At 51.5% G+C, this 21667-nt stretch overlaps 6 non-coding genes and 1 pseudogene across 6 annotated transcripts; all 7 read left to right on the top strand.

Annotated features, from left to right (window-relative positions):
• LOC138242774 (zinc finger and SCAN domain-containing protein 2-like) overlaps positions 1-21667 on the top strand; it is a 587776-nt pseudogene that overhangs the window by 206964 nt on the left and 359145 nt on the right.
• On the top strand, positions 282-400 carry LOC138244749 (5S ribosomal RNA). The gene has a single exon (XR_011193364.1). It is a non-coding gene; the product is annotated as a 5S ribosomal RNA (ribosomal RNA).
• Positions 938-1056, top strand: LOC138217505 (5S ribosomal RNA). The gene has a single exon (XR_011181217.1). It is a non-coding gene; the product is annotated as a 5S ribosomal RNA (ribosomal RNA).
• trnaf-gaa (transfer RNA phenylalanine (anticodon GAA)) lies at positions 12278-12350 on the top strand. The gene has a single exon. It is a non-coding gene; the product is annotated as a tRNA-Phe (tRNA).
• Positions 13214-13285, top strand: trnae-uuc (transfer RNA glutamic acid (anticodon UUC)). The gene has a single exon. It is a non-coding gene; the product is annotated as a tRNA-Glu (tRNA).
• trnav-cac (transfer RNA valine (anticodon CAC)) lies at positions 13733-13805 on the top strand. The gene has a single exon. It is a non-coding gene; the product is annotated as a tRNA-Val (tRNA).
• trnaf-gaa (transfer RNA phenylalanine (anticodon GAA)) lies at positions 15533-15605 on the top strand. The gene has a single exon. It is a non-coding gene; the product is annotated as a tRNA-Phe (tRNA).

Below are 21667 nucleotides of genomic sequence, written 5' to 3'. Positions count from 1 at the left end.
TTTTTCAGAATTGTATTGAGATCGTTTTCCACAGAGCTCAGATGTCAAAGCACAGCAGCAGCTCTCCACAGCGATCCTCTATAGCGCCCTTTCTCCCGCAGCTCCGTCCTCATTGGAAGGAAGCAAGAGTGAAAGGCTGAAGTGAAATAGAGCGGGGACGAAGGCAGTGAAGAGAGAGAACGTGGGAAGAAGAGAAAAACGCAAGGGAAAAAAAGCAGCGTCGTAAAAGAGGTGACGGAGCTGTCCTCTCAATAAGAAGGGTGCCAGCGAGCCTTGCTCTCGCTTACGGCCACACCCCCTTGAGCACACCTGATCTCGTCTGATCTCGGAAGCTAAACAGGGATGGGCCTGGTTAGTACTTGGATGGGAGACCGCCTGGGAATACCAGGTGCTGTGAGCTTTTAAGCAAAGGAGGCGCCCTATCCCCGCTCGCTCGCTCATTCCCCTGTTCACACGTGCAGTGCGGCTTGTCCGTCTCTTTATTTGTCAGCTTTGGCGAGACACGGGTGCTTGTGTATTAGCGTGAGCGTTTTTTATTCTGATCAGGAACAGTTTTACAAGTCCGCAAAGGATCGAGGAAAGGTTTATCGCCAGCTGAAAAGAGACACAGCGCTTCGGCTGTGGAGACTTGTTCGGCTGGCGTTCGGAGAGTCGCGTTTTTCAGAATTGTATTGAGATCGTTTTCCACAGAGCTCAGATGTCAAAGCACAGCAGCAGCTCTCCACAGCGATCCTCTATAGCGCCCTTTCTCCCGCAGCTCCGTCCTCATTGGAAGGAAGCAAGAGTGAAAGGCTGAAGTGAAATAGAGCGGGGACGAAGGCAGTGAAGAGAGAGAACGTGGGAAGAAGAGAAAAACGCAAGGGAAAAAGAGCAGCGTCGTAAAAGAGGTGACGGAGCTGTCCTCTCAATAAGAAGGGTGCCAGCGAGCCTTGCTCTCGTTTACGGCCACACCCCCTTGAGCACGCCTGATCTCGTCTGATCTCGGAAGCTAAACAGGAATGGGCCTGGTTAGTACTTGGATGGGAGACCGCCTGGGAATACCAGGTGCTGTAAGCTTTTAAGCGCAGGAGGCGCCCTATCCCCGCTCGCTCGCTCATTCCCCTGTTCACACGTGCAGTGCGGCTTGTCCGTCTCTTTATTTGTCAGCTTTGGCGAGACACGGGTGCTTGTGTATTAGCGTGAGCGTTTTTTATTCTGATCAGGAACAGTTTTACAAGTCCGCAAAGGATCGAGGAAAGGTTTATCGCCAGCTGAAAAGAGACACAGCGCTTCGGCTGTGGAGACTTTATTAATAAGGCCCCTCAGTAGTTGAGATCTCTGTTATACCCATCTAGAAACATGCAATCAGCATGTTATTGCTGAAGCAATAGTCACAACATTATTCCACACCTGGGTGAGATGCGGGTTATGATGACAGTCATGCTTTCTACACCTTATACTGAGCTCAGAAATGGACCAAGCGGACATCTCACGAGCAGATCCCTCCGCGTATAAGAAAGGCAACTTGTCTCAGCAAAAATACCACGGATTCACATCCAAAATATGATAAAAAGGCAAAAACCCCACACTTGGAATGCAAACGTACCCTAAAAAGGAAACACGGTTTTAAAACGAACTTGATTTTCCCCTGGAGAAACCTTTTTATGGACACACATCGCATCTATTACACATGTAGAACTAAATATAAAGATAAAACTTAATATAAGAAGTCATGACATATCACACATGACGAAGTCTGGTCCAGAATAAACAGTTTACACTGACCCACCTTTATTTACCCTGGTCACTCACTTCTATTAACTGTTTAACTGGGTAACAAATTAATATTTGTTTCAATTTGGGATCTACACCTGGGAGCCCTGAAATGTTGGCCAGAGGGGAGAAGCTGATATTCAGACGTGAGAATATATTAAAAAAAAGGATCTGATGTTGTTTTTCACCTGTCTAATCAAAGCTTGTTCAAAAATTATCTGATTATAGGACACACAAGTTTATAATCATACTCATTCCACTTTTTAACCCCGTATATATGCACAATATGAAACGTATATACACTAAATCTCACGTGTGACTCCCATAATATACATTTCTTTACGAAAATTAGGAACACTTACTACAATTATCAACCCCCCCATGACGAGGCAATATTTCATACCTTTGTTTCTTTGTGGGTTCAAAGTTCTGTCCTGTCGTTTCACACGTAATGTTTTGGTAGTTATCTCAATGTTCCTTTGCAATTATCTCCAAGATCATCATCAACTTTTTGTAAAACGCTATGCACAACTGATATTTAAAGAAAGTCCTGTACCAAAACGTCTTCGTAGGGAAAGACAACTTTTTTTTCCTTACGTTAGTCGCTACACGGTTACTCAAAAAATCCATTCACCGCCTTTAAAAAAAAGTTTCGTTTTTTATTGTGGTTCACTGACATTTCTGTCACAATTCTGAGGGACCCCAAATAAAATTCACTTGCCGGTATAAAGACGCCGGCGAGGATAAGACAGGTATCGAGCCACCTGCGTATCTAGCGGACGTTTAAAATAAAAAAAATGGCGTGTAATGTTGCGAAGGGCTACTGTTTTTTTTATAGTTTGTCGATTGTAAGGGACGTGGGCCGCGACAGAAATACTGGACGGGGTGGGAAAAGCTTGATTGATGGTTTGTTGTACCGCAACGGTCACAATTGACTCACCAGCAAAGATGGCGCCGAGGCCACATCGACTCCCTCCCGCCCTGCCTCGCACCGAAGCTCGAGCTGCGGAGCGCGACGCCAAACCGCCGGTCCACGGGCGCGGGCGCCGGACATAGACGTCATAAACCCTTCCGAGGCGCAGGAATTATAGATCACGGTAGTTTCTTCTGGACCCGGGTTAGGGACAGTGTGCCCTCCGTGAGAGTCTTCTGAGGAAGCCAGTGTCTCATGGGTGTCCAGGCTTGGTACCATCTGTCCATCACAGGACACACAGACACACACACTCACTCACACACCCTGGACAGGACACCAGTCCATCACAGGACATACACACACCCTAGATAGGACACCAGTCCATCACAGGACACACACACACTCACACACCCTGGACAGGACACCAGTCCCTCACAGGACACACACACACAACCTGGATAGGACACCAGTCCCTCACAGGACACTCAGACACACACACTCACACAACCTGGACAGGAACCAGTCCATCACATGACAAACACACACACACTCACACACCCTGGACAGGACAGCACTCCATCACAGGACACACACACACCAGGGCCAGTTTTCCCAGAAGCCAATTAGCCCAAAAGCCTGTCTTTGGACCCGAAGAACACAGGGAGAACATGCAGACTCCACACAGACAGTCCCCACCCCCCCGGTCCAGACCCGAGCCCGGAGCCCCCCCGCGCTGAACCCCTCCGTACAGACGTCCGCACACAGCTCCGTTGTTCCCGATTCCCGAGGTGATCTGTTAAAAGAAGCCGGTGTGTTGCCTCCAGGTGACATTTCCTACTGGAGTCAGGACAGGAGGCTCTTCTGTACACAGAAGGGGGTGGGGGTGGGGAACAAGCCGCCCAGCCCTGTGGTTGAAGCCGATACCCCGGCTTCTCTCCAGACACAGCTGGGTGAGCTCCTCCAGTCAGTACAGGGGGCTCTACTGTAAACAGAGGGTGGCGGGGGTGTGGAACAACTCCTTTGTTCGGGGCCTTGGGGCATTCTTGTTGTGAAAGGCGCTATATAAAAACTGAATTGAAATTGAATCTTACAGGTTTGGGTTTTTCGGAGATCTTGTCAGAGATCTTGTCTGACATGCCCGTTTCAAAAACGTAACGACACTCCTCACGTCCGAGCGCCGCCGGTCTGTGACGTAACGTATCCTTACACAACCATGACGGTTTCATCATGGACAGCACGAAAGCCCGAAAAGTGGTTGACGTTTTAATTTGGCAACGCCACGATGGATCCCAGTTTTTTTTTTTATTTTGGGGGCCAAAGAGGACAAAAAAGGAAACGTCTGGAGGTGGATCGATGGTCATCTCTGCGGTTGTTCTGATGTTCTGGAAAAAACAAAACAAAAAAAAAACGGCTCGCTTGCCCGGTCGTGTAGTGTTTCCACACCCCACGCAAATCAACTTCTCTTCGCCCCCTGGGGCTCGTCGCCCGCCGCACCCCTCTCACGTGATAGGGGCTTCCCCCGGCTGTGACGTACTTACCCCACCCCCTTCGGCCAACGTCATACCGAAGGTCGGGCCGCGGCGATGTTGACGGACTGTCTTGTAGCGTGAGAAGGGTTTAAATTTCAACTTAAGGAGTTGGCCATCGTTATATTTCGCGAGGTATCATACGGTGGGAAAATGAACATTTATATTTATCAACCTACTAGTAATACTGGGTGGATGTCACGTTCCCCAAAGTTCAGTGCCTCTCTCTAATAAAGTAGAAACGCGACATTAAAAAAAAGAACTCCTATTCCCATTTGTTATGACCCCATCGTGTTTTTCCCGGTGTGCGCTTATCTTTCGGAGACCGTTTCTCTCTGGTGTTGTTTTGCTGTTGGAATAAATGCCGAGGTGACCCTTCTGTGTGGAGTCTGCGTGTTCTCTCCAGCGGGTCGTTTCCTCCACCGCAGGGGCTGGTCGAACCGGGGTCTCCCAATCGTCACAGAAGTGTGTGTCGTTTTGGGTGGTGGTGGGGGGGTGCATCGGGGATACTGCGCCCCGAGGGGGTGACCTCTCACCTTACTCCGGACAAAGGGAGAAGACCTGTACCTTCACGAGTCCGGGTTGTGAAAACTTCTTCTGGCAGTTCAAAACGTTTCGAAGGGACTACAGCGCTACCCTGTTTTCCATTTCTATCGTGTATTATTATACAGTCATAAGTATCTGTACTGATCACAGAGTCCCCCTCTCACTGCCAGAACTGAAGCCCAGTGCAGCACGAATAATAATAATAATTAATAAGTCTGGACTCTCCACTCAGAGCTCCTCCCAGGTCAGGGGGATCCCCTCCAGCCCCCCCAGTGTGCAGCCCCTACCTGGATGATGCTCCAGTCTGCTCAGCACACAGCAGCTCTCAGTGGGGAGGAGAGCAGAGGGATGGAGCCAGTTCAGAGAGGGGGGTGATTAGGAGGCCATGATGGGTCAAGACCAGGGGGGGAATCAGGCCAGGATACTGGGGTAACACCCCTACTCTTCTCCAGAAACACCCCGGGATTGTTAACGAGCACAGAGAGTCAGGACCTTGGTTTGACGTCTCATCCGAAGGACGGCGCCTGTTTACAGTCCAGTGTCCCCCGTCCCTATACTGGGGCATCAGGACCCACACAGACCGCAGAGTGAGAGCGCCCCCTGCTGGCCCCACTCACACCTCTCCCAGCAGCAACTTTGGGGGGGGGGGGAGGGAAAAAACCAAAAGCTAAACAGATTTTTTTTAAAAATTTTTATTGATGCTTAACAAAAGAACAAAAATTACAAGCTTCAGTCCAGACCGGGGTCTGGGGTCCCTCAGCTTCAGTCCAGTCCAGAATGGGGCCCCTCAGCTTCAGTCCAGTCCAGTCTGGGGCCCCTCAGCTCCAGTCCAACCTGGTGTCCCTCAGCTCCAGTGCAGTCCAGACTGGGGTCCCTCAGCTTCGGTCCAGCACCGTCTGGTGTCCCTCAGCTTCGGCCCAGCACAGACTGGGGTCCCTCAGCTTCGGTCCAGCACAGTCTGGGGTCCCTCAGCTTCAGTCCAGACTGGGGTCCCTCAGCTTCGGTCCAGCACAGTCTGGGGTCCCTCAGCTCCAGTCCAGTCCAGTCTGGTGTCTCTCAGCTCCAGTCCAGTCCAGTCTGGGGCCCCTCAGCTCCAGTCCAGTCCAGTCTGGTGTTTCTCAGCTCCGGTGCAGTCCAGTCTGGTGTCTCTCAGCTCCGGTCCAGTCCAGTCTGGTGTCCCTAGGCTCCAGTCCAGTCCAGTCTGGTGTCCCTCAGCTCCTGTCCAGTCCAGTCTGGGGCCCCTCAGCTTCAGTGCAGTCCAGTCTGGCGTCCCTCAGCTCCAGTCCAGTCCAGTCTAGTCCAGTCCAGATCTTAGCTGGCACAGAACCAGGAAAGGAACCTGGAAAGAATATTGTTATTGCAGGTGTGAGGGACACAGACACAGACGTCACCATGACATCAAACAGCAAGAGGAGACTCCTCCTTGAATCACAGACACGACCGGGCGGCGCCCCCCTGTCTGCTCACCTGCACCTCCTCTTCCTCTTCTTGTCCTTCCCGGCAGCCTGCTCCTCCTCTCCCTCGCTCTTCCTCTCCTGACCCACGGTCTCCGCCGCCTCCATCGGCTCGTCCTGATCTTCTGTCTCCACTGACACGCAGCTCAGGGAGTTTAAAAAGACGCAACAGCGCTTCTGAAGCAGAGACAGGAGAGTCACGTTAAGAGTCGGACTGGACACTCCCGTACATGAACACTGCACTGAGAGAGAGAGGGGTTCATACAGACACACTGACTGGACACTGACTGGACACTGGACAGCAGTAAAGAGAGGATCAGAGCATTACCCACCTTATTTTTCTTCTGTCTCACAGGAGGTGGTGATTGGACCTCCTCCAGCTGGAGTCCGAGGAGGGAGAGAGGGGGCAGGAGAGGGACAGCACAGGGAGAGAAAGAGAGAGACAGGTGAGTCAAGTGTCCCAAGAGTACAGAGACTCTGCTGAAATCACACTCGCAGTGAGTGACACCGACACTAACCAGCCTCAGGACAGCACTGCTAGAGCACCACAACCCAGACTCAAGCACATCACAGCACAGATCAAACAGCAATATCTCACACACTGGGACACACACACACAAACACAACATAAACTGGAATGCTACAGAACCTTAAACAGACAATACACACTAGCTGAATATTTGACCAAAATAAAAAATAACAAACAGAAACAGACCCTGACGAAGTACAGGCTCAGTGACCACAACCTGGCCATAGAAACTGGGCGACACAGGCAGACCTGGCTGCCCAGAGAGGACAGGCTGTGCTCCCACTGCCAGCGGGGAGAAATAGAGACAGAGGTGCACTTCCTACTGCACTGTGACAGATACTCTGGGATTAGAGAAACATTCTTCCCGAAATTCAGGAATCTAATCCCAGAGTTCCCACACCTGCCAGAATCACAACAGGTCCCAATCCTACTGGGAGAGGGAGGAGGGAACTCAGTTGATCTGGCAGCCCAGTATGTGATCTCCTGTCACAGCCTGAGGAACAGTGAGTCTGTCTCCCAATAATGCTCCAGCCGCCTACAGTATATGTCAATATTTTATAATATGTCTTTGTTGTAAATGTCTGTAACATGTCTGCTTTACGCAGAGAGTGGCGGGGGTTGGATGTCAAGGCCTGACGATACCGCATTACGCAGAGAGTGGAGGGGTGGGATGTCAGGGCCTGACGACACTGCTTTATGCAGAGAATGGAGGGGTGGGTGTCAGGGCCATACGACACTTCTTTATTCAGAGAGTGGAGGGGGTGGGATGTCAGGGCTAGATGACACTGCTTTACACAGAGAGTGGAGAGGTGGGTGTCAAGGCTATACGACAGTGCTTTCCGCAGAGAGTGGTGGGGGTGTGATGTCAGGGCCATACGACAGTGCCTTACACAGAGAGTGGTGGGGGTGGGATGTCAGGGCCATATGACACTGCTTTACACAGAGAGTGACGGGGGTGGGATGTCAGGGCTTGACGACACTGCTTTATGCAGAGAGTGGAGGGGTGGGTGTCAGGGCTATACGACAGTGCTTTCGGCAGAGAGTGGTGGGGGTGTGATGTCAGGGCCATACGACACTTCTTTACGCAGGGAGTGGCAGGGGTGGGATGTCAGGGCCTGACGATACTACTTTACACAGTTAGTGGTGGGGGTGGGATGTCAGGGCCATACGACACTTCTTTACGCAGAGAGTGGCAGGGTTTGACGACACTGCTTTATGCAAAAAATGGAGGGGTGGGTGTCAGGGCTATATGACAGTGCTTTCCGCAGAGAGTGGCGGGGGTGGGATATCAGGGCCTGACAACACAGCTTAACGCAGAGTGTGGAGGGGAGGGTGTCAGGGTTATACGGCAGTGCTTTATGCAGAGAGTGGCGGGGGAGGGATGTCAGGGCTTGACAACACTGCTTTATGTAGAGAGTGGAGGGGAGGGTTTCAGGGCCATAAGACACTGCTTTATGCAGAGAGTGGAGGGATTGGTGTCAGGGCCATATGACACTACTTTACACAGAGAGTGGCGGGAGTGGGATGTCAGGCCCTGACGATACTACTTTACGTAGACAGTGGCGGGGGTGGGATGTCAGGGCCTGACGACACTGCTTTATTCAAAGAGTGGAGGGGTGGGTGTCAGGGCTATACGACAGTGCTTAATGCAGAGAGTGGAGGGTTGGGTGTCAGGGCTATACGACAGTGCTTTCCGCAGAGACTGGTGGGGGTTCCGCAGAGATCTAGACAAAGGGGGCAACTCTTAGTCGTATGAGCTTAGTCACACATCGCAGCGATTAAAAAAACAAAACAAACATATTATGTCTGTTACTAACGACTTTTTTTTCCTACATTGAAAGTCTCTTTCCCGGGTGATTTTCTAGCGCGACTGGGGCTCTTCATTTCTCCTCGGTGTCTCATCGCGGGCGGATTTGAAACAGACCACAGAAGGTGGTCACACACTATATTATTATTGAGAGACAGGCTCACTGTCTGTACCTCAGGCTGGGACAGTAGATCAAACTGTATTATTATTATTGAGAGACAGGCTTACTCTCTGTTCCTCAAGCTGAGACAGGACATCACATACTGTATTATTATTGATTGACAGGCTCACTGTTCCTCAGGCTGGGACAGGAGATCACACACTGTATTATTATTATTGAGAGACAAGCTCACTGTCTGTTCCTCAGGCTGGGACAGAGGATCACACACTGTATTATTATTATTTAGAGACAGGCTCACTGTCTGTTCCTCAGAGTTGGACAGGAGATCCCACACTGAATTATTATTATAGAGAGACAGGCTCACTGTATGTTCCCCAGGCTGGGTCAGGAGCTCACACAGTATTATTATAATTATTGAGAGACAGTCTCACTGTCTGTTCCTCAGTCTGGGACAGGAGATCACACACTGTATTATTATTATTTAGAGACAGACTCACTGTCTTTTCCTCGGTCTGGGACAGATGGTCACACACTGTATTATTATTGAGACAGGCTCACTGTCTGTTCCTCAATCTGGGACAGTAGATCACATTGTATTATTATTATTAATATTATTGAGAGTCTGGCACACTGTTCCCCAGGCTGGGACAGGAGATACCACACTGTATTATTATTATTTTGAGACAGGCTCACTGTTTGTTCCTCAGGCTGGGACAGGAGATCACACACTGTATTATAATTATTGAGAGAGAGGCTCACTGTCTGTTCATCAGACTGGGACAGGAGATCCCACACTGAATTATTATTATTGAGAGACAGGCTTACTCTCTGTTCCTCAGGCGGAGACAGGACATCACATACTGTATTATTATTGATTGACAGGCTTATTGTTCCTCAGGCTGGGACAGGAGATCAGACACTGTATTATTATTATAGTGAGACAGGCTCACTGTATATTCCCCAGGCTGGGACAGGAGGTCATACATTATATTATTATTATAGAGAGACAGGCTCACTGTATGTTCCACAAGCTGAGACAGGAATTCACACTGTATTATTATTATTGAGAGACAGACTCACTGTCATTTCCTCAGTCTGGGACAGTTGGTCACATACTGTATTATTATTATTGAGAGACAGGCTCACTGTTCCTCATGCTGGGACAGTAGATCACACTGTATTATTATTACTGAGAGTCTGGCTCACTGTTCCCCAGGCTGGGACAGGAGATCACACACTGTATTATTATTATTGACAGATAGGCTGAAGGTCTGTTCCTCAGAATGGGACAGGAGATCACACATTGTATTATTATTATTGAGAGACAGGCTCACTGTCTGTTCCTCAGGCTGGGACAGAGGATCACACACTGTATTATTATTGAGAGACAGGCTCACTCTCTGTTCCTCAGGCTGGGACAGGAGATCACACATTGGCTTGTTATTGAGAGGCAGGCTCACTGTCTGTTCCTCAGGCTGGGACAGGAGATCACACGCTGTATTATTATTATTGAGAGACAGGCTCATTGTCTGTTTCTCAGGCTGGGACAGGAGATCACACACTGAATTACTATTATTGACAGATAGGCTCACTCTGTCTTCGCTTGGGCTTGAACAGGAGATCACACACTGGATTATTATTATTGAGAGAGGCTCACAGTCTGTTCCTCAGGCTGGGACAGGAAATCACACACTCTATTATTATTATTGAGAGACAGGCACACTGTCTGTTCCTCAGGCTAGGGTAGGATATCACACACTGTATTATTAGTATTGAGAGAAAGCCTCAGTGTTCCCCAGGCTGGGACAGGAGTTCAAACTGTATTATTATTATTATTGAGAGACAAGCTCACTGTTCCTCAGGCTGGGACAGGAAATGACACACTGTATTATTATTATTGAGAGACAAGCTCACTGTTCCCCAGGCTGGGACAGGAGGTCATACTCTGTATTATTATTATTGAGAGACAGGCTCACTGTCTGTTCCTCAGGCTGGGACAGGAGATCACAAACTGTATTATTGTTATAGAGAGACCTGCTCTTTCCTGACTGTTCCTTAGGCTGGGACAGCAGATCATAATCTGCTTTATTATTATTGAGAGACTGGCTCATTCTTGTCTGTTCCTCAGGTTGGGAAAGGAGATCACACACTGTATTATTATTATTGAGAGACGGGCTCACTGTCTGTTCCTCTGACTGGGGCAGGAAATGACACACTGTATAATTAGTATTGAGAGACAGGCTCAGTGTTCCCCAGGCTGAGACAGGAGATAACACTGTATTATTATTATTGAGTATCTGGTTCACTGTTCCCCAGGCTGGGACAGGAAATCACACACTGTATTATTATTATTGAGAGACAGACTCACTGTCTGTTCCTCAGGCTGGGGCAGGATATCACACACTGTATTATTAGTATTGAGAGACAGCCTCAGTGTTTGCCAGGCTTGGACAGGAGATCACACACTGTATTATTATTATTGAGAGACAGACTCACTGTCTGTTCCTCAGGCTGGGGCAGGATATCACACACTGTATTATTAGTATTGAGAGACAGCCTCAGTGTTTGCCAGGCTTGGACAGGAGATCACACACTGTATTATTATTATTGAGATACAGACTCACTGTCTGTTCCTCCTGCTGGGACTGGAGATCACACACTGTTCTATTATTACTGAGGGACATGCTCACTGTTTGTCCTTCAGACTGGGACAGGACATTCCACACTAGGTTATCATTATTGAGAGACAGGCTCGCTGTCTATTCCTCAGGCTAGTACAGGAGATCACGCACTGTATTATTATTATTTAGATACAGGCTCACTGTGTGTTCCTCAGGCTGGGACAGTAGATCACACTGTATTATAATTATTGAGAGGCTGACTCACTGTTTCCCAGGCTGGGACAGGAGATCACACACTGTATTATTAGTATTATTAAGAGACAGGCTCGCTGTCTACTCCACAGGCTGGGACAGGATATCACACACTGTTGAAGTGTTCTCTCACGAGGCACCAGTTCTGTAGGGGTTTGGGCATTAACTGGGACAATTATTTTTGTGGCAGTAAATCACAAAATTGATTCTTTTAATGGTCTTAGAATCCAACCATGCGACATAACTCAAACAACGCACACACAGGTACAAATACACAAGGATACATTTGTTAATATATAGAATATGCATGCAAACCTAACAGATCTTATCGTATGGGTTATCAGAATACAAAAGATATAAATTCATTCAGTTACAAAGAGTTACACATATCAAGAGGACATAAGTTCGGTATATCATTCATTTAGACCATTAGACCATTTCGTAATTGAACTTGTTTACAACTTCTACATGAGATACTCAAAACAAGTACATAACCCTTAGGAATTAAATTGATATCAACTGGTTGGGAGCAGTAATGCAATAAGGTTGAATACTCACTGCCGGGGCATCCCTTTTCTCACTGTTTCCGTAGTACAGCGGTTATCACGTTTGCCTCACACGCGGAAAAATCCCCGGTTCGAACCCGGACGGGAACAGCCTCTTTTTGCACGCTCCTGTACTTCACAGAGGTCTTGAGTGAGCGCTCATGCCGCAACACAGGAAGGCTGGAGCAGGTGGCTGTGGGCTCCGCGCACCGCCGAAATAGCTCAGTTGGGAGAGCGTTAGACTGAAGATCTAAAGGTCCCTGGTTCGATCCCGGGTTTCGGCATTTTGTTTCATCACGCCCTTTGTTCCTCTCTCCAGCGCCCCCTGCCTAAAGTGACGCGTCCCTTTCTCAGCCCGAAACGCAAGCGAGACACCAGCAGCGGTCCCTGCAGGTTTCCGTAGTGTAGCAGCTATCACGTTCGCCTAACGTGCGCAAAGTCCCCGGTTCGAGACCGGGTGGAAACAGCCTTGTTTTGCACGCTCCTGTACTTCACAGAGGTCTTGAGCGACCGGTCATTTGTTCCCAATGTGTTTCCGGTGCCTTCATGCACTCTTGTACCAAACGCACGTTCCTTCTGTACGCGGAGCCGATCATTTGCAATTGGGCTGTGCCGACAGACCAGGACGAGCTCTGTCGGCTCAAAAGCAGCGCAGGACCTGCAAGAACAACAGAAAGATTAGCATCCAGCGGGGGCCTCTTAGTGAGCCCAAGATCTCATCAAGAATCGGCTCCAGCAACAGGGCTGGGCGCATTGTTCCATTCTCCAACAACTCTCGGTGTAAACAAGTCCCTCCTGGTCTCTGCTTGAATTGCACTTTCCTGCATTTGCTTTGGTGTAACTGGCTTCCCCTGCATGGGCGAATGTGAAGAAGATCCTTAGTAAGTCATTGAAGAAAACCGAGAAGAGGTCGAGTGGCCTCTGTCGTTCATCAACAATCCAGTCAGGCAGTACTCCTCTGTAAAGCGCCGTTCGTTCACATCGATTGGCTTTTTTTTGCCTTCATTTGTGCATGTAGTAAAAGCAGACGCCCCTATTCTACCAACTCGTATACATCGACCCTTCGACACTCTGAGTGACACCTCTTGCGTTTTCTCATATTTATGTAGTTTGCTTGCATGATGCCCGGAACAGCGGGGTTGTGCGCTCCCATATGGTCTAGCGGTTAGGATTCCTGGTTTTCACCCAGGTGGCCTGGGTTCAACTCCCGGTATGGGAACGTGTCAGTTTTGAATCCTGCTTTCCAAAAGATCACCACCGTGTACGAAGGAGCCGCATTAAAACTACTCGAACGTGCAAAACGTGCGAGAAGAGGGGGCGCTTGTTTCCAGCCGAAACTTCTCGCGTGTGAGACGAGCTGATCATCGCTGCAGGAGGTGGGAAGGTTACTCTGGTAGACAGGGCTGACCTTCGGCAATAAGTTTTATACAAGATGATATTTGCACTTTCTGGAGAGGCGATTTTCTCCACTTCAGTAGCCCGATTTCGTCGATTGCGTGGAGAGGGCTGTAGAATGTGGCGCCTCCTTTCCTGCTCCGTCCATGACAGGCGTGCTGGTCTCTGGAGAGAGAGCACGGTCCATCAGCGCACTCCAATAAAGGCACTGGAAGCAGCTGAATCGCATTGACGAAGCTCAGTGCTGGGCCGCTGGGCACTTCTTACCACCGTTTCCGTAGTGTAGTGGTTATCACGTTCACCTCACACGCGAAAGGTCCCTGGTTCGAAACCGGGTGGAAACAGACTTCTTTTGTCGCCACGCACAAAAGGGGATTGGGGATTCGCCTAGCACTGTGATCGAACAGACCCACTCACCTCTTAGTGTGGCGGGATCTGCACAGTGCATGTCACAGCGCATCCTGCTTTCACTTCAATGCGCGTCCTGATGTACCCCGGTCTTCCGCGTGACAGGTGGGGACAGGTGACAGGTCCGCGTGACAGGTCCTATACTAACGAGGAAGACATCGCTCTCTCCAACCCCCGGTATCGTGTCCCGACCCACCGTGCTGGAAGGCGACGTGTGCTGTGATTCCTTTACGGAGCAGAAATGACAACCGAGGAGCCGAGAGATCATTTCAGCATTTCGCGTCTGAACGGAAAACACAAACGACCAACTCGGAATGACTTGCCTTTGACGCTTATCAAAGCGTTCTTTGTGCATCGAACAGACCCACTCACCTCTTAGTGTGGCGGGATCTGCACAGTGCATGTCGCAGCGCTTCCTGCTTTCACTTCAATGTGCTTCCTGATGTCGAGTCGTGTGCCGTGCGGAGGCTCTGAAAGCGAGAGCAATGAAAAGGTGCACGACGCTGTGAAAGAAAACAGAGAAGTGAAAGGCAGTCCTTTCTCTAAGGAGGTGAAAGAAAAGCTACTCCCCGTCGGGGAATCGAACCCCGGTCTCCCGTGTGACAGGCGGGGATACTTGCCACTATACTAACGAGGAAGACGTCGCACGCTCCGACCCCCGGCATCGTGTCCCGACCCAGCGTGCTGGAAGGCGACGCGTGCTGTGATTCCTCTACGGAGCAGAAATGACAACCGAGGAGCCGAGAGAACATTTCAGCATTTCGCGTCTGAACGGAAAACACAAACGACCAACTCGGAATGACTTGCCTTCGAGGCTTTTCAAAGTCTTCTTTGTGGACGACGACTGCACCGCCTAGCAGATACAAATGGGTTGTACAACTTTGAACTAGCAAATGGAAGAGGGCTAAGCCCCCTCTCTTTTAGCCCAGGTTCGATCTGTCTCCCAGAATCACCAGGGCGCACGCACACACACACACCCGTGCCGTTGAAGTGCTCTGCTTCATTTCTAAGGGCAACTCAACATTCACTCCTACCCCGAGTGCAGAAAAGACAGCGTCCGCAGCAACAACAGCTCAGGTCTCTGCACAGGAGCTAAGCTGCCCCCATCTCCCCTGCTCTGCGGCTCCTGCGGAGTGGAGTCCAGCCTGGAGCCGTGTTTGCAGGCGGCAGCTCCCCGCGCTATGTCTGTGCGTCGTGTCCAAGAGCTCCTGGGAGGAAGAGAGAGCCCTCCCACTCGGGGGCTTTTCCATGGTCTGTGTGAGGAGGGGCGGGTGTGTCCAGTAGCTTATCGAGCGGAAGCCTGGGGCGGCGGAGAGCTGTGATTGTGCAGACCTTGAGGTGTCACCTCTTTGTCTGCTTTCCCGCCCCCCCTCCGCCCGAGCTCTGCTCCAAAGTAGCCCGGCAACCCCTCACACCTGCACGTGTCACAACCTAAGGTGTGGTCATGAGACACCCATGGGGTGTCGTTCCTTTCTTGCTAATTGTTTCCTGCCCGTCACAGGCAGGAGTCCATGCGAGGAAGATGCGCTGGACAGAGCTCAGAGGGCGCACCTGGGTGGCTTTCCTTCTGAGTGACGTTCCTGCAACACTCTCCCGCTCCTCTTGGTGCGCTCATGCCGCAACACAGGAAGGCTGGAGCAGGTGGCTGTGGGCTCCGCGCACCGCCGAAATAGCTCAGTTGGGAGAGCGTTAGACTGAAGATCTAAAGGTCCCTGGTTCGATCCCGGGTTTCGGCATTTTGTTTCATCACGCCCTTTGTTCCTCTCTCCAGCGCCCCCTGCCTAAAGTGACGCGTCCCTTTCTCAGCCCGAAACGCAAGCGAGACACCAGCAGCGGTCCCTGCAGGTTTCCGTAGTGTAGCAGCTATCACGTTCGCCTAACGTGCGCAAAGTCCCCGGTTCGAGACCGGGTGGAAACAGCCTTGTTTTGCACGCTCCTGTACTTCACAGAGGTCTTGAGCGACCGGTCATTTGTTCCCAATGTGTTTCCGGTGCCTTCATGCACTCTTGTACCAAACGCACGTTCCTTCTGTACGCGGAGCCGATCATTTGCAATTGGGCTGTGCCGACAGACCAGGACGAGCTCTGTCGGCTCAAAAGCAGCGCAGGACCTGCAAGAACAACAGAAAGATTAGCATCCAGCGGGGGCCTCTTAGTGAGCCCAAGATCTCATCAAGAATCGGCTCCATCAACAGGGCTGGGCGCATTGTTCCATTCTCCGACCACTCTCAGTGTAAACAAGTCCCTCCTGGTCTCTGCTTGAAATGCACTTTCCTTCGTTTGCTTTGGTGTAACTGGCTTCCCCTGCATGGGCGAATGTGAAGAAGATCCTTAGTAAGTCACTGAAGAAAACCGAGAAGAGGTCGGAGTGGCCTCTGTCGTTCATCAACGATCCAGTCAGGCAGTACTCCTCTGTAAAGCGCCGTTCGTTCACATCGATTGGCTTTTTTTTGCCTTCATTCATGCAAGTAGTAAAAGCAGACGCCCCTCTAGGGAGCCTGTCAGTACCCGGAGTTTTCCCCTTCTGTAAGCTCCAAATAGCCTCTCAGCTCTTCTACTGTCAAATCCTCCTCAAGTACTTCCCTATCTTCTTCACTCAAAATGTTTTCTAGCTTTGAGGTAAAAAAATGAATTTCTTCATCCTTTACCTCTGTAGAGCTGTACAGTCTTGTGTAGAAGTGTCACGCCCTATGCAGCCAGAGGGCGGTCCTTCCCTGTCCTGTCCCTTGTTTCTGGTCTGCTGTCTTTCCTGTCCCTCTCTTTCCCTTTGGCTAAATATTTCCGGGTCTTGCACTCTGTCCTCGCTCAGCACTGACGTTTGGATGTCCTGAGACCTGCCTAGCACCAGGGCGCCCCACATCCGCTCCCTGAGGGCACAGGTTTCTATACGGCATTCCTGAACTATTTGCACTAATGAGCCCGGGCCTTTTTCCCGTCTCGCCGCTACGCATATGGGTCTTTTTCCGCCCTCCTGCTACCTACGGTTAGGCCCCTTGGACGTCCGTGACAAGAAGGCCTCAATGCAGGAGAGGATAGCACTCAGCTCTGTACTCTCTCTTCCCTCCTCATCAACTACACTTTCCATGACAGACTTGGAGCCTACCACTTTCCTGAAAAAGAAGCGAGTACACTTCTCATTTTCTTCCAAGAACTGCACTCAGCTTCTTAACAGCACTCCTCGACTACTTTCTTCCGCTATGCTCCAGACATCCTTTTTTAAAAGGGTGATATCCTCGAGCACATCGAAGCCACTGTGCAGCATCGTATAGAGACGCTGCAGCTGCCTCTGTTTCCTGGCTAACACTCCTCTCCGTCTGGCAGCCTTCCTTCCCTCAGCCATGAAAAAGACCCTCGTCCTCACCTTCACCTCCTCCCACCATCCTCCTACTGACCCATACAGACACTGCAAGGACAGCCACTGTGATAGTTTCTCCTTGTAGCAGGATACTACCCCGTCATTCTCTAGCAGCTTTGTGTTGAGTTTCCAGAGGCCTGGGCCAAAGAAAGTCCCGCCCTGGAGTTCCACTCTACACCCTAAAGCTTGATGATCTGAGAAGAAGACAGGCTGAAGAGTGACCCCAACAACTTTCACTCTCTCTGAGGCAAAGCAATAGTCAGTTCTGGAGCTGCTATTCCTCCCTGACCATGTATATCCTGCTGTTGTGGGATATATACATCTATATGTGTCTGAGAGTTTTAAGTCTTGAACTAAGTTTTGCAGGGCCAGTGAGCTGGAATCCAATTTTATCGGCCTTTTGGCTAAGATCAAGTTCAAGTGGCATGCCCGCAGTTCCTGTCTTTCCAAAGTTCTAGAAGGCGATCGAAGATCCTGAAGAGTGCTTGAGCTGGTATCGCCCTAGGTTGAGCCTAGGGGGTTAAGGCCAAGCAGCAGCTGAGCTGGGTGGGATCCGGCAGCAACGTTCTCTCTCTCTGCTCTCTCCTCTCCCCTCCCCCTTTCTCTTGCTCCGCCTCCTTGGCCTCTTGGCTGGGAGTAGGTACTCGTGGCCTGCCCGCAGTGCTTGCTTTCTTCCTCGAGACTCGGAAGCGCTATCCGCTTCTTCTCTCTCTCTCTGCCTCCTTGGCCTCTTGGCGGGGAGTAGGTACTCGTGGCCTGCCCGCAGTTCTTAGTTTCTTCCTGGAGACTCGGAAGCATTATCCGCTCCCTCTCTCTCTCTCCTCCTGCGCCTGCACCTAGCTGGGCTTTGCCCACAAGGACAAAGGCCAGGGCTCCCTCGCTGCTCCTTTAGCAGCTAAACCCTCCTCTCCACAGGACCTTGCTCTCTCTCTTTCTCTCCTTTTTTCTTTTTTCTCCTTTCCAGATGGCAGACAAGAAGACACTGATCCGGTTCCACTGGACCAAGAAAACAGAGACGATGCCAACTGTGAAATCCTTTTTCATTACCTTCCTGAGAGGGATCCTGCAGTTGGTGGCCGGAGATCTCTACTGCCTGCAAGACAACAAGGCAGAGAGATACATGGAGGCCTACATGGCCACGGACGCCTCATATGAAAAGGCAACGAAAATGATCAGAGAAAAAGGTAAGCACCCCGGTTTCTCTGATTTCAGGCCGGAGCCTATGAGGAAGACAAACCAGAGGACCATCACAGTCCTCACATACAACCCCTATGAACCAATGGAACTGGTAACAGCGTACCTAGGGAGGTATGTAACTGTGGTGGGCAAACCGACGGAGATCAGGGACAGTTGCGGCGTCTGGTATGGCAAACGCCAGTACCGAGTCCTCCTGAAAGAGGACCCAGAGGGCGTCGACGGTTTCCAGCACCCCCCGGCCCGCTTCAACATCGGAGCCGACAGGGGGTACCTTTACTACCCCAGGATGCCACAAGGAGAACACGTGTGACATCGTCAGATGTCACAACTGTAACAAAGAGGGGCACCTCCTTCACCAATGCAAGGTAAGCAAACCTTCATTTGCGCAGGTGGTGGAAGCCGGCGGGCAGAAACCGGTCTCAAGACAAAGGGAGAGAGGTGAGAACAAAGAACCCGCACCTCCCCCGCAGAGAACCGAAACTGCCGAGGCCACACCCCCAGCTGCACCAGTGCCACAAGATGGCTGCCAGGACGACGGACAAAATGGCCGACCGGAGAAAGGGCCCTAATAACTCCCAGCAAGAAGGGAAAGAGAAAGCGGGAGAAGAGATGCAGGGCGGATCCACCTTCGGAAGGACAAAAGAAAAGAGTGGTAAGGGAGAACCGTTTCCTCGTCCTAGAGGAAACGGAACTTTCTTCCCCCGAGGCCCAGTAACAACCGGAGGAGGCAGCCCAGGAAATGGAAACCCTCCCCCCCAAGGCCCAAAGACGACAGGAAGTGACAGCCCAGGAAACAGAACCCCCCTCCCCCGAGTCCCATGGACAACAAGAGGAGGCAGCCCAGGAAGAGGTAACCCCCTCCCCCGAGGCCCAGGGACAACAGGAAGAGGCAGCCCAGGATGTCGGAACCCCCTCCCCCGAGGCCCAGGAACAACAGGAAGAGGCAGCCCAGGAAGTGGAGCCCCCTTCCCCCGAGGCCCAGGAGCAACTGGAGGTCCCCGAAACTCCTGGAGAAAGGGAAGAAAAAACCCTTCCCAAAGCGGTGGCGGAGAGTATCCTCGAGGAAGACGAGGATTACTTTGAAGCCGCCCTGGAGCCGGGACTGATGGTAGGGCTGGACCTGTCCAGCATGTTTACCTTTCAGTCCCCAGCGAGACCTGGAGGGAGCCCAGCATATTCCCCCCAGGACCCAGACAAGAGGAGCTACATCTAGGCTAAACAGTGCCCAGATGTAGACTCCCAAGTTTTCCACTGTAAGCACAAAGAGAGGAGGTTCAACTTTCACTTGTTTAATCATGATTGTGAAACTTACCTTTCTAACAACTAAGGTGAGAGGGCTAATAGACCCGTTGAAAAGACGGGGAGTTTTTCATGATCTGGCCTCTCAGTTTGTTTCTTACAGGAGGTCCACCTGAAGGATGAAAGCGACAAGCTGACATTCACCAGGGAATGGATGAAGGGAGAATCATGCTGGAGTGTAGGAGGGGTCCACTCTTCCGGAGTGGGAATCCTCCTCGGAAACCCAGAGATGACGCTGGTTTCCTCCTTCCCGGTGGTGCAGGGCCGGATCCTGGTCGCACACATCGACTGGAGGGGGCAGAAGTTGAGAGCAGTTAACGTCTATGCTCCAACAGAACCCTCTATCCTGAAGGAAGTGTTTGCTGACCTGGCCAGCTGCTGCACCACCAACAGACAGGTGGTGCTTGGCGGGGACTTCAACGTCGACCGGGAGAAGGGGAGCGACGCTAGCTCGGCAGAGCTGGAATCGCTACTTAAGCAGTTCTCCCTAGTAGACGGCTTCAGACGGTGTCGCCCTAACGACGCCGGAACAACCTGGAAAAACTCCCGGGGAGTGTGCAGCCGCCTGGACTACATCTTCCTGCACACGACCTGCTCCCTGGAGTCGGCGACGGTGTCCCCGGCGTGGTATTCCGACCACGAGCGCTTGACGGTGGTGGCTAACACCAGCCTGCCGGCATTTGGTCGTGGGTACTGGAAGCTGAACCGGGAGATACTGGAGGAAGACGACTTCAGGGCACTGTTCCGGAAAGACTACGCGAGCTGGGGCGATCTGAGAGACGGCTACAGCTCCGTGGTGGAATGGTGGGAGTCAGTGAAAGACAGGACCCGAACCCTGGCGCAGACGTACTGCAGACGGAAGGCGGCCAGGGAGAGGAAGGAAGCTGCACGACTCCAGAGACAACTAGAGGAGGAGTACAGCTCGGCTAACGGGGGAGGAGCCTTCAATTCAGCCCGGGCACGGGACCTGAAGGAGAGGCTCCGCAAACTCAATCAGGTCCGAGGAGCCCAGAAAAAGAGGGTGATCCACGGCCTGAGACGGGGAGATGGAGAGGAAGTGCTGGACGAGAGCGACAAGGTAGAAGCGGCCACCGCTTTCTACACGGAGCTCTTTTCAGAAAAGCAGACGGAGGTGGAGGCAGGCGATGCTTTTCTAGAGGAGCTGAAGGCACGAGTACCTGAGGAGGTGAGGGAGGACTTGGAGGGTCCGATCGCGGCCGAGGAGCTGAAGGCGGCGCTCTTGTCCATGGAGAATGGCAAGGTGCCAGGGCCGGACGGAATCCCCAAGGAATTCTACACCTGCTTCTGGGACACCCTGGCGGCAGATCTGGTGGAAGTGGCGCAGGAGATTTTCCGCTGGGTGAAACTCGGAGACACCATGAGGGAGGGCATCATCTCCCTGCTCTTCAAGAGCCCTTAGCAGAGACGGTGTGACGGGACCCTGGAGATACCGGGAGGCGCGGGGGAAACCCAGAAGATCTCCCAGTACGCCGACGACACGACGCTGTTCCTGAGGTCGGACAGGGGGTTGAGGAGGGCCCTGCAGGTCATGGAGCAATACTCCAGAGCCTCGGGGTCGAAACTCAACCGCCAAAAGAGCAAACTGAAGTTCTTCGGGCCCTGGAAGTACAGGACGACGGCGCCGGAGGGTCTCGTGCTCTGCACGGAGCCCCTCAAAATACTGGGGGTTTCCTTCCAGAGCCAGGACAACGAGACCAACAACTAGACCAAGAGGATCGCCAAGGTGAACGCGAAGCTGGGTCTGTGGAAAACGCGGTCGCTGTCCTACACAGGGAAAGTGATGGTGTTGAAAGCAGACATCCTGCCGGCTTTGGTTTACCTGGCGGTGGTGTACACGCTGCCGGCCAGACTCAGACGAGCGCTGCAAGGGATGATCTTCGGCTTCGTCTGGGACGGCAAGTATGAGTACATCACGGATGTGTCAGCC

Source organism: Lepisosteus oculatus, chromosome 14 (assembly GCF_040954835.1).
Source record: "Lepisosteus oculatus isolate fLepOcu1 chromosome 14, fLepOcu1.hap2, whole genome shotgun sequence".
Lineage (NCBI taxonomy): Eukaryota > Metazoa > Chordata > Actinopteri > Semionotiformes > Lepisosteidae > Lepisosteus > Lepisosteus oculatus.
This window is presented reverse-complemented; position numbering and strand designations above follow the sequence as displayed.